The following is a 12,594-nucleotide window of genomic DNA, read 5'->3' as shown; positions in this document are numbered from 1 at the left end:
AAGGACTGAACAGAAACTTCCAAGAAAGTAATGGTTCAGTCCAGTGAAACTGGAAGGAAGAGGTGTAGAAAGAAGCAAGTCTGCATTTAATTCTTTACACTACAAGCCACCTTGCAGTGGTGTGTGGCAGAGGGTACTTCTGGGACCACTGTCAATTGTCCCTCCACCTGTTCCATTTGCAAATAGTCAAAGGAAGGATGGCTCTCAATAAACATCTGTAGGAGCTCTCGTTTCTCTAAGTTTCTCATTGTGGTCATTTCACAACATGCATGTGGGAGTAAGTAATTCAATGCTTGGCCGTTCTTGGAATATACAGAGATAAATCCCTGCAGTCACACTATCCTCTGTGTCCTCGGTGGCTCAGATGGATAGAGCGTCTGCCATGTAAGCAGGAGGTCCCGGGTTTGAGTCCCGGTCGGGGCACACATTTTCATCTGTCCCCGTTGACGTATATTGATGCCTGTAAGTAGCTAAGGCTGTTCATTTCATTGTAATTTCAAGACATCTATCACATTGGCACAAAAGATCATCAATTCACGTTTCACAGAACACAGTCGGCTGCTGACATATCCACAACCTCACCCTCTTGCACTTCCTAGGCTGACTGAAACTGATGTCCACACGTATTTCTTCAGGTCATCAAAGATGTGAAAATCACAGAGTCAATTCAGAGAACCATAGCCTTCATCTGATTGGAGGTGTGGGGGTGGGTGTTATCGTGCAATAGGATGATTCGATCAGACAGCATTCCTCGATATTTTGATGTTATAGCACGTCACAGTTTTGCCAGAGTGTCTTTCTGGCATTGCACATTGATTGTGCTTCCACACTTGAGGAACTCGACAAGCAGAGGAGCAGAGGAGTTGAAGTAGGAGGTTATCGTGACCGTACTGGAAATTGTGTGAACAGCTTTGGATTTCTTAGCAAGGGAGACGTGGGATCTTTCCGCTGTCTGTTTTACAATTTGCCCTCTGGCTGGAATCAACCTGTTGCACAATTATGCCTGCTGCCACACCACCAATCGGACCAAAGCTGTGCCTCAACAATTTGGTTGGGAAATACTGCAACATCCTGAATACAGTCTGAACCTTTTGCCGTAAGATTTTTACATCTTTGGCAATGCCTTAACAAGTTTGGTGATTACTTTTGAATGGAACCATTCCACGCGTTCAGTTTTCGGATCCCTTATATATTTAAGTCATCATATATTTGAGAACTAACAACTAAAATTAATGAACTACAGTACTTATCTGCCTTGGTGAATAACAGACATCAAATCATCTGACATAATTTACCTCTATGAACATTATGTGCCCACTGATACATAAGTGATAAGTATAACAGGATTTAGATTAGTCTCTTGCTTCTGTAGAGCAGAAATGGAAACAGAAGGAGCTGCTGCATTCATCAGGAATTGTCATCTGCCTAAAGCAGCTTGTGGAAGCATGCAGGACAGAACTAGAATTTCATAATAAATCATTTATAATGGTAAGGTTGTACTGAACGCCACTGGGTAATTTTAATCTGTTCATAGATCACATTGATGTTATATAGGCCTATGTAACAGCAATAAAAAAGATAAACAGTGATTCTGATAACTTTAATGTAGATTATCTTAAAGACTTGTCCAGTAATGATTTATCAGTTAGTAACACTATCATTCACGTAATCCATACTGTCAACTTCCAAAATAGGGTAGCTAATTGCTCAAACACAGCTATTGATAACAATGCACTATTAATATTATCTGCAGGGTCATTTATATACAACAGGAACAGCAAGGTCCCAACACGATTTCCGCACATCTGAAGATACTTCTACATCTGACAATAAAATTCTATGACTTCTCTACCAAAAAGTCCTCAATCCAGTCATAAATTTCACTCGACACCCCATAAGATCGTAGTTTTGATAATAAGCATAGGTGAGTTACTGAGTCAAATGCTTTTCAGAAATGAAGCAACACAGCATCTTCCTGACACCCTTGATCCAAAGCTTTCAGTAGGTCGTGGGAGTAAAGAGTGAGTTGGGTTTCACATGACTCATGTTTTCGGAATACATGGTGGTTGGCAGTGAGGAGATCATTCTGTTCAAGATGCCTCATTATGTTAGCGTTCAGACTATGTTCTAATATTCTACAACAGATCAGTGTGTGGGATATCGGACAGTAGTTTTGTGGTACACTTCTACTACCCTTCCCGTATACATGTGTGACCTGTGCTTTTTTCCAAGAACTGAGCGAGGATTTTTGTTCGAGGGATCTGCGATATATGAAAGTTAGATGAGAGGCCAACTCGGATGCGAGTGCAGTCAGACCTGCAGCGAGAAAGAGAGGAGACGAGGATGAAGGGGGAGATGTCAGAGAGAGTAGCTCAGGGATAAAGTGCACTGCCAGCTTCAGTGCAGAAATGACACTGGCACAGTTAAAAGTAAAGATAGATTAGAAGGAAGAGGAATGAATAGTACAATTAGGAACTATGACAGTATAAGGGGTGGACAGAAAGAGGGCAGGTAGGTAAGAGAGTGAAGGTGGACAATAAAAGGAGAGAAAAGCTTAGTGAAACAAAATGAGGAGGAGGGATGTGTTAATGAAGATTAAGATCAGGATAGGATGGTGTCGAAATGTGAGGATGTCACAGATGGGCAGCTCCAAACTATGGAGTCCAGGAAAACAGTACCAGGTGGGGACTGGAGGGGGGAGAGGGGGGGGGGGGCAGGGAGATCCAAATGGCCTGTGTTGTGTAGCACCCTTGAATCATGTGGTGGAGTATATTGAGCAACTGGGTACTGGATGTCCCAAAGGCAGAAAGTTCTTCCATGCACATTTGTATGCTCCACCAGTTTAGTGATGGTCAGGTATGTATATAACACAGTGCAGTGGACACAAGTTAATTGATAAACAACATGCACGGTTTTGCAAGTTGATCTGCCTTTGATATTGTAGGATTTACTAATGGTGGAACTGGAGTAGGTGGTGGTCGGTTGGTGCACGGAGAAGGATTTACACTATGACAATCCCAATGGCAGGAACACTGGAGTGTGGGTAATGGTTTGGGAATGTCATATAGTCTGACTAGGATGGTACGGAGATTAGGAGGGTGTTAGAAGGTGACACTGGTTGGTGCGAGAAAGATATAAGGGAGAGAGGATCCCATTTCAGGGCTCAACTTGAAAAAGTTGTAGCTGTGGCCTCATAAAGTAATACCCGATATTTGAGGCTGACTGCTGAATGAATCCACTGCTCCCAAAGTACATTTTCCACAAGTCCATGACGATAAGATGTGAGATATTAGGGCTTGTATTGACATTTTTAGGCAGTTGTTTTTTCCTCACACTTTTTTGCGAGTGGATTAGTACAGGAAATTACTAGTATGGTAGAAGTTACCCTCTGTCGTGCTCTGTGCAGTGATTTGAGCAATGTGTATGTAGATGTAGGAAATATAGAATCATTTGAGGCCTGGGTGGTCCTGGGCACAAAGAGGGGTCCGTCAGCACTCTTTTGTGATTGAGAACTGCATTAACGAGAGGGAGAGAGTATGAAATTGGCCAGAAGATTTGTTTGTGAATAAAATCTGTGAGGTAGCTGTAGTTGAGGACAGTCTGAGAGAGACTGTCAGTGTCAGTGTATGTGTTGAGGGATTTTGTGTTGTTGTTGTTGTTGTTGTTGTTGTTGTTGTGGTCTTCAGTCCTGAGATTGGTTCGATGCAGCTCCTCATGCTACTCTATCCTGTGCAAGCTTCTTCATCTCCCAGTACCTACTGCAGCCTACATCCTTCTGAATCTGCTTAGTGTATTCATCTCTTGGTCTCCCTCTACGATTTTTACCCTCCACGCTGCCCTCCAGTACTAAATTGGTGATCCCTCGATGTTTCAGAACATATCCTACCAACCGATCCCTTCTTCTAGTCAAGTTGTGCCACAAGCTCCTCATCTCCCCAATTCTATTCAGTACCTCCTCATTAGCTATGTGATCTACCCATCCAATTTTCAGCATTCTTCTGTAGCACCACATTTAGAAAGCTTCTATTCTGTTCTTGTCTAAACTATTTATAGTCCACGTTTCACTTCCATACATGGCTACACTCCACACAAATACTTTAAGAAATGACTTCCTGACATTTAAATCTATACTCAATGTTAACAAATTTTTCTTCTTCAGGATCGGTTTCCTTGCCATTGCCATTCTACATTTTATATCCTCTCTACTTCAACCTTCATCAGTTATTTTGCTCCTCAAATAGCAAAACTCCTTTACTACTTTAAGTGTCTCATTTGCTAATCTAATTCCCTCAGCATCACCCTACTTAATTCAATTACATTCTATTATCCTCGTTTTGCTTTTGTTGGTGTTCATCTTATACCCTCCTTTCAAGACACTGCCCATTCCGTTCACCTGCTCTTCCAAGTCCCTTTCTGTCTCTGACAGAATTACAATGTCATCAGCGAACCTCGAAGTTTTTATTTCTTCTCCTTGGATTTTGATACCTACTCCAAACTTTTCTTTTGTTTCCTTTACTGCTTGCTCAATATACGGATTGAATAACATCGGGGATAGGCTACAACCCTGTCTCACTCCCTTCTCAACCACTGCATCCCTTTCATACCCCTCGACTCTTATAACTGCCATCTGCTTTCTGTACAAATTGTAAATAGCCTTTTGCTCCCTGTATTTTACCCCTGCCACCTTCAGAATTTGAAAGAAAGTATTCCAATCAACATTGTCAAAAGTTCCTCTAAGTCTGCAAATGCTAGAAACGTAGGTTTGCATTTCCTTAATCTTTCTTCTAATATAAGTCATAGGGTCAGTATTGCCTCATGTGTTCAAACATTTCTACGGAATCCAATTTTGTGGTGGAGCAGATATTTTTGCTGCAGATGTGAGTGTTTATCAGAGATGAGAGTATTGCCACAAGTGCCCCAGGGAAGTGTAATCAGACTGCTGTTGTTTTCTATATACATAAATGATGTGGCGGACAGGAGGGGCATCAATCTGCTGTTGTCTGCTGATGATGCTGCAGTGTATAGTAAAGTGTAAAAGCTGAATGACTGCATGAAGCTTCAAGATGACTTAGACGAAATTTCAATTTGGTGTGATGAATGGCGGCTAGCTCTAAATGTGGAAAAATGTAAGTTAATGAGGATGAGTAGGAAGAACAAACCTGTAATGGTCAGATACAGTATTACTAGTGACCTGCTTGATACACTCCAGTCAGTTAAATATCTGGTCATAATGTTGCAAAGCAATATGAAATGGAATGGGCATATAAGGTTTGTGGTAGGGAAGGCAAATGGTCAACTTCAGTTTATTGGGAAAATTTTAGGAAAGAGTGATTCACCTGTGAAGGAAATCACATACAGGATGCTGGTGTGACCTATTCTTGAGTATTATGCAAGTGTTTGGGACCTGTACCAGGTCAGATTGAAGGAAGACATTGAAGAAATTCAGAGATGGTCTTCTGGATTTGTTACTGGTAGGTTGGAACAACACGTAAGTGCTACGGTGATGCTTTGGGAACTCAAATGGGAATCCCTGGAGGGAAGGCAGCATTCTTTTCGAGAAATACTATTGTGAAAATTTAGAGAACTTGCATTTGAGACTGAGTGCCGAATGGTTCTACTGCCAGCAACATACATTGCGTGTTAGGACCAAAGAGATAAGATATGAGAAATTAGGGCTCCTACAAAGGCGTACAGACAGTCATTTTTCCCTTGCTCTATTTGTGAGTGAAACAGGAAACAAAATGATTAGCAGTCGTACAGTGTAACCTCCACCACACACCATATGGTGGCTTGTGGAGTATCTCTCTAGATGTAGATGCAGATGCCTGGGGTGTAGGGAAGGAAGCATTTGATGTAGACGGGGTGGTAGCTTTCATAAAGTGTAGGTATTGTTGGTTTTATATGGACTGAGGTTTGGATGTGAGCTTCAGTGAGGCAGAAGTCAGCATGAAAGGAATTTGCTTTGGGTTTGAAAAAAGACCAGGTGAATTTGATTTGGGAAAATTAGTTAAGTTTTTGCAGGAAGAGGAGGAGAAATTGTTCTTCACCACGAGTCCAGACCACAAAGATGTTATCGGTGAATCTGTATCAAACCGGGGGGGGGGGGGGGGGGGGGGGAAGCTTATAGGTCTTGGGGAATGCCTCTTTCATGCACCCATGAAAAGGTTGTCGTAGGAATGGGGTGCCCTGGTCCCCATGGCTTTGCCTCTGATTTGTTTGCAGGTCTGGTCCTCAAACATGAAGTAGTTATGGGTAGGGTCGGAGCCGGCTTGTGTGACAATAAAGGAAGTTTTAGAAAGACTTTCAGGCAACTGTTGGAAGAGGTGGCATTCTAGGACAGAGAGACCATGTGTATGTGGGTATTTGTGTAAAGCAAAGTTGTTTTGATGGTACATAACAAGGATAGCACCCTGTGGGAGAGCATTGGAAATAAATTGGACACATTCCAGTTGGTGATTGGTGTAGGAGTTGGACACAACTATTGAGGTATTTGAGCAATTGGCTACACAGATTCTTAAGATGGTGAGAGGTTTTGTTCAAGTTTATGGCTGGCTTCAAGGAGAACCACACTGAGTGTGTTAGCACATTAAGGGGCTGAGAGGTAGGATTTTAAAGAGAGAAAGCAGCTGTCGGGAATGGCAGTTTGGGAGGCAGTTTATTTGTCAAGGGCAAGGTGGGTAAGGAGTACAGATTTTTCAGTCTGGAATTTAAGGAGGGAATGATAGAATGAAGGGTCACATCCAAAGATGGGTCTTGGCCTTTGGGAACAGAACCAAAGGTTAAGCATGTTGGGAATGTGCGTCTCGCGGGGAGCATGCAAGCGGTAAGTGCCTGCAGGTGCACTATTCTCTGTGCCCTCGGTGGCTCAGATGGATAGAGCATCTGCCATGTAAGTAGGAGATCCCGGGTTCGAGTCCCAGTTGGGGCACACATTTTCAGCATGTTCCCAATGAAGTATATCAACACCTGGTTACAGCTAGGGTGTACATTTAATTATCATTTCATTCTAGCAAAGCTGCATGGTCATCTACGGTAACTGTTCTTTTGGGAACAGATACTACCGTCATATATAGTTAAAAAATATGGCTTCCCGGCCATCGACCTTCTTGTGTGAACGCACACACTATGCCCGAACTTGTACGGGACTTTGTAGATTAATCTGCCACGAGTACTGAGAATGATGGGCAAACATCTGTAATGAGGGGTGGACACCCAACCTCTGTCATCTGGACTTGGTTCCACCTCAGTTTCACCACATGTTGAAGACACTAATCGCAGCACTCCTTGAACCCGGGCCGTTACAGTCTGCCCTCGCCCAATCTCAGATAGATCATGTACCTTCCCCATTGTACACACAGACAGTATGCTCACCGATACAACATATACCGTGCATGTGCTGGACTACGTTATTCCTCGGCAGGTACACTGCTATCGCCTGAACGGATTTATATTTATAGTAGGTCGATAGTTTAGTTCTGTATCATTCTTTTATGTTACAATCTACATCCCCAAAATATTGTTCAACCTTTTAGTAAGGATTCGAAGCTTTCTTAATAAGCCAATAGTCCAAAATACTTTGAGTTGCTTTCATGCTATGCCTCCAACCCATGTTAACTAAGTGACAGACTTCTTTTAGTCAATAACGATTTACCGTCGTAACTTACATGAAAGCCATGGCCGGTATGCAAGGATTTATCTAACATGATTACGTCTTTCAAGTTCACCTATATTAGTTTTCTGTGCACTTCATTCATCTCACTGTCCACTTTTTTCTATGAATTTATTTATGCATGACCGAGTGGACAGACAAACAGAAAAAGTGGATTGCTGGTGACACCGCGATCGACGCAACTTGAACTAAACATTTCGTCTTCTGAAAATGATGTTTCTACTGCAAGCAATTCTGCCACAGGCGAATTACTTTGACGCTCCTGATCAAACAGTTGCGCATCAGACATAACTCATGAATGTTTAGAGTACACAGTGACCAGTATTGAATTAATTCTCTGCACTGCAGTCTGCAAACCACTGTGAACGTGTGAAATGCATGACTCACTCTATACACACAGGAAGTTACACTAACATGCATAACCGAAACAGATTTTCGTGATTCTAGCAATGACTGATGCAGCAAATGGGCGATCGAAGGAATTTGAAAAAGCAGTCTCGATACAAAAAAATTCTCACTTCCATGTCAGTGAGAGAGTGATTTTCGATGAATTAAAATGAAGATACAACAGGTTCACGTAATTTAAACGCCTTTAGAAATAGAATTAATGTTTGAAACAACTTAAAAAAAGAAATTTGTGATATTGAGGAGGGTGTAGTGATAATTTCGCGATTTTGATCTGCCTGCAGCTGTTGGGTAAGCAATGACTCGGTTTTTGTCGCCAAAGCGACGTAGTACGTTGGTAGCTTTGGTCTCTGTTCATTTGTTTTAGTCGTTATTCCGTAATAATATGTGGAGCGATATGTTTGTTATTAGTTACAAACAAAAACAAATTAATAATAGTGTGGTAACGGGATTACTGTGTTCAGTCATGCACGATTTGAATTCAAAAAACGTTACCGAAGATCTGCAGTTTTTGTACATATTAATACATGGTTGTACATCACTAGTGTACCACTTTTGCTGTTAATCAAGGCCTGTGAACAAATAGTACAGTAACTTGAAGAATGAGCATGTAATGCGATGCAGGTATTTATAATCCTTGTTATTCGTTTATTTTTGAAACTATGTTAGGTACGTCACTTTACATTGAAAAATGCGTAAGCGTTGGCAGACAGACAGATGATTTCAGTTTTGCCGTAATTGAAGCTCATAATATACATTTGAACTTCATCTCACTCATACCACTACTCTAACACTTCTTCCACTGCCTTAATTTTGTACCCAGCGTAGTCTATACTAGATCAGACAAATTTGATTAAGTTTTGGACCTTGATGTCCCAGTTGTCTCAGATTTTTTGAACATCTGGCCATACCCAGGTAGTTAACAAACACCGCGAATTCCAACAGCGTTTCCCTATGCTAGACTTTTTTCTTCAAAATCGTGAGAAACTGCGTGATTTTCCAAACCTTTTGAGAAATATTTCTGCATATAGCTCTATAACTATTGAAGCTAGATAGTTAACTCTTGTCAGTTGAAAGCACCTGAACTATGCGTTAATTACTGTGAGATTAAATTTTCCCTTAAAAAATGGTAGAAAAAATCTATTTGAAAATCTCAGAAACACAGTTTTTATTTTTCTAAGAAAAATATATTGCTGCCGTATTTTTGTTTGCCTTTGATAAAATTTGAAGGTGAGGAGAGGATGAGTAGAAAGGGGAATTGATTTTTAAATGTACAAGTCTACTGCACTACATTGATTTTTCTTAAGTTACAAGGGATCATCAATAATGAAGAGTGGAAGTTTTGGTGTAGCTTCTATTCTAATTTTAGATGAAAGTTACGCTGTTATGTTATTGGAGAGATTTTTTGGAAATTCGTGGTAAGGTCTTATGAGACCAAACTGCTGAGGTCATGGGTCCCTAGGAAATATGGAAGCGTCCGATCCCACCCGTCTGCTTTGACCCATAACGTCACAAATATGGCGGAAACAAAAACAAACACACACACTTTCCACAAGAAACCTAATGACACTAACGGGACAAGCGTGGGTAATGGGGTGTTTTGGGTGGGGGGGCAAACTAAATATAAACAAATTTAGACGCCTTGCGTAGCTACAATGTGTAAGTGAAGACAGCCATGCATGAATATCCACCCACCTCCCCAGGGGTCGTAACCCCTGCAACCCATAGAAGATAAAGATGCTTCAGTAGCTGATTAGTGTCTTTGTCTTTTAAAAAAAAAATCTCACGGGATAGAACGAATAGATCAGAAAGATAAATATAATAAACTAAAACACAAATTTGAGGAAACAGATAATTAAAATAAGTAATAAGTGTTTTTAAATTAAAAAAAAAATCTCACGAGATAGAACGAACAGATCAGAAAAGTAAATAAAATAAGATAAAACTGAACTGGAGACAGCCACACTCAAACAAAACTCCGCGCCGTCATGACGTCACACACGACAACACCCTTACGTCACGGGTCAAAGCCGACGCGTGGGATCGGACACTTCTGTCGACCCGGTCCCTAATGTTATTAAAGGGCAATCAGTTTTCTTATGAGATGACTCACAAGTTCTCATAACCTATAATTTTGTTGAAAATTACTCATTTGTGCGTTCATGTATGCAATTCAGTCTTACCGATGGACCATCTGCCAATCCACAATGCATCCTTCTGTTGCATACTGCAATGAGGATAATACTGAACTCGGATACATGTATTACACATAGACATTTTAGAATGCGTAAAATGCAACACAGTGATATTTAATGTTTTCCATTCAACAGCCTATCTTAAAATGGCAGCATTCACAAGACTTCAACAATAATGAAGCAGAATTCACTGTCTTCTCATAACAAATTGTGAAAGTGCTTATAGCATATTTATGGGCCAGTGACAACAGACTTTCTGCTAATGCAATGTTGATTTGAAAATGAAATTATGACAAACAAACGGCTCTGCACTATTAGCTCAAGAAACCATTGTCGGAATCTGTTTTGAACAAAGGAATACCGTCAGAACCAAGCGATTCAGAAATCATCCCAGGGACTTCCCTCTCTCATTCCAATGTGTTAATTTTAGGTTACAATTAAGCCATATGCTGTGAATGATAAATCAGGTGCACAGACCATAGACCATTCCTCAACAGAAGACTTCTACAGAAAATGTGTCATTGAACCTCGACTGATTGCATCTGCTTGAACCGAGAGTAGCCTAACATTTTTCAAAGTTGATGGTATGTTGCTTGCCAACATTCAAAGAAATTAAAAGTTAGTGTTCTGTGCCCAAAAGGATCAACAGCTTCATTGTTTTTCCTTATCTATATCTTGAAATATCTTACACATCTTAACTGGTTGTATTCTAGGATAAGCTGAGCCCAGTACAGCCACTGGGAGAGTCTGTACTTTGATTTTTGATAAAATATCATAATAACCACTTTGTTTGTTCTTGTTTACAATTTGTTGTAAAATCCAAACAAAAGGCATCTTACAAATGAGACTTCAGGTAACATAGCTCAAGTGACTGCTTTGTGTAATCTTATTTTATTCTTTTTTATTCTCTTGTGGGAGAAAAGGATTGCTTAAACCTTTCCAAACAAAATGCAAATGATGTTCATTAAAGTCATTGTTAGCCTCTGTTTCTACGGTGGGTAACTTTTATTACTTAAATACATCATCACATTCATACTATATATAGGATTGATAAACATGTAGTTATCCCACATTATGGGGAAAGGGGCACAACAATAAACAATGTACATTGTAGTGAGATGTTTACTGCCAGGCTAAAGCCTGCAGTTCAAAGCAAATGCCCAAATGCTGAGGATTGCTGTCAAAAGGTGTTGTGTTGTTGCACGACAAAACCCTTCTGAATACTGCTGCCCACACTGCTGAAACGCCCCAGAAACTCAAATTTGAAGTACTGGATCATCCTCCATATAATTCTGATCTTGCCCGTTCTGACTATCACTTGTTTGGTCCAATTTAACAGGCATTAAGGGGCCGTCGATTTGCCTCGGATGAAGCAGTGAAAGAAGCGGTGCATTCCTGGTTCACAGCTCAACTAAGAACCTTCTTTTATGAGGGAATCAGGAGGCTTATACAACGATGGACCAAGTGTGTTGAAACGCAAGGAGGCTATGTCAAAAAATGATGTTCTTGTTAAGTTTCCTGTTTGACTACAATAAAATTTTATAACTTGTTTGTGTATAATAATTGACTTAACCTCGTAGGTTCTTTCTTGTAGCAAGGGGAGAAAGATTTCGCACTACATTAATCTACACCATGTAGGTGCTCACCCCTCCCTCTTTTTTTAATGAAAAGAAGGAAGAAGAAACATTACTTGACCTCAATACTAATGTTAAGATTCCTCATGAATTTTTAGATCATTTGGTTCATCATAATAGACCCTAATAAATGGTACCTCCTAGTCAGGGCACAAAGTCCTTAGGCCACCATCCAGTCACACTTATACAGGGTGTAAATGATAGAAGCTGCCATAATTATACAGCAGGTACATGTCATTGTGCTTGACAAAAAAACTCTATTGAGATATCACTGTATCACATTCTTTATTTTTGTATTCCTAAAAGGCAGATATTTGTGGGTTTGATAGTTGATGCACTTCTGTTTACATTGTCATCTGATGGCATATAGTGTTTCTTGTCTATTACAGACATTGACACAGTGGTCAGAGAAAGGTAATGGATGAACCAGAGCAATGCAAGCATTGGACGTGTACAAGAATGCTGCGTGGTGTCTGGGTATTAAAATACTACTGAAACAAGCAGTTTAAACAGTCACTGGGTGGTTGACAACATATAATCCATTTTACATAATCAATGAATTAAGTACAACCAGATGTTTTCTCTTTTACAACATTACCATAAAGGAGGTCATGGTCGTAAAGAAAAGCTACATAAAATAAAATGTGTTTCCCGTAGTACAAAATGAACCAATTATAATTTGTTGTGCATT

General features: G+C 40.4%; 1 long non-coding RNA gene and 1 other non-coding gene across 3 annotated transcripts in view; both read left to right on the top strand.

The window, feature by feature from the left end:
• Positions 1–349: 349 nt before the first annotated feature.
• On the top strand, positions 350–423 carry Trnat-ugu. Its single transcript has one exon. It is a non-coding gene; the product is annotated as a tRNA-Thr (tRNA).
• An 8,181-nt stretch (positions 424–8,604) lies between these two features.
• The window catches only part of LOC124553932, a 44,347-nt gene continuing 40,357 nt past the window's right edge, over positions 8,605–12,594 (top strand). For both annotated transcript variants that reach the window (XR_006968172.1, XR_006968173.1), the window contains exon 1: positions 8,605–8,698. This is a non-coding gene — a long non-coding RNA (uncharacterized LOC124553932). The remainder of the gene's footprint in view (positions 8,699–12,594) is intronic.

Source organism: Schistocerca americana, chromosome 11 (genome assembly GCF_021461395.2).
Source record: "Schistocerca americana isolate TAMUIC-IGC-003095 chromosome 11, iqSchAmer2.1, whole genome shotgun sequence".
NCBI lineage: Eukaryota > Metazoa > Arthropoda > Insecta > Orthoptera > Acrididae > Schistocerca > Schistocerca americana.
The sequence above is the reverse complement of the archived record's forward strand: the minus strand, read 5'-3'. Positions and strand labels throughout refer to the sequence as shown.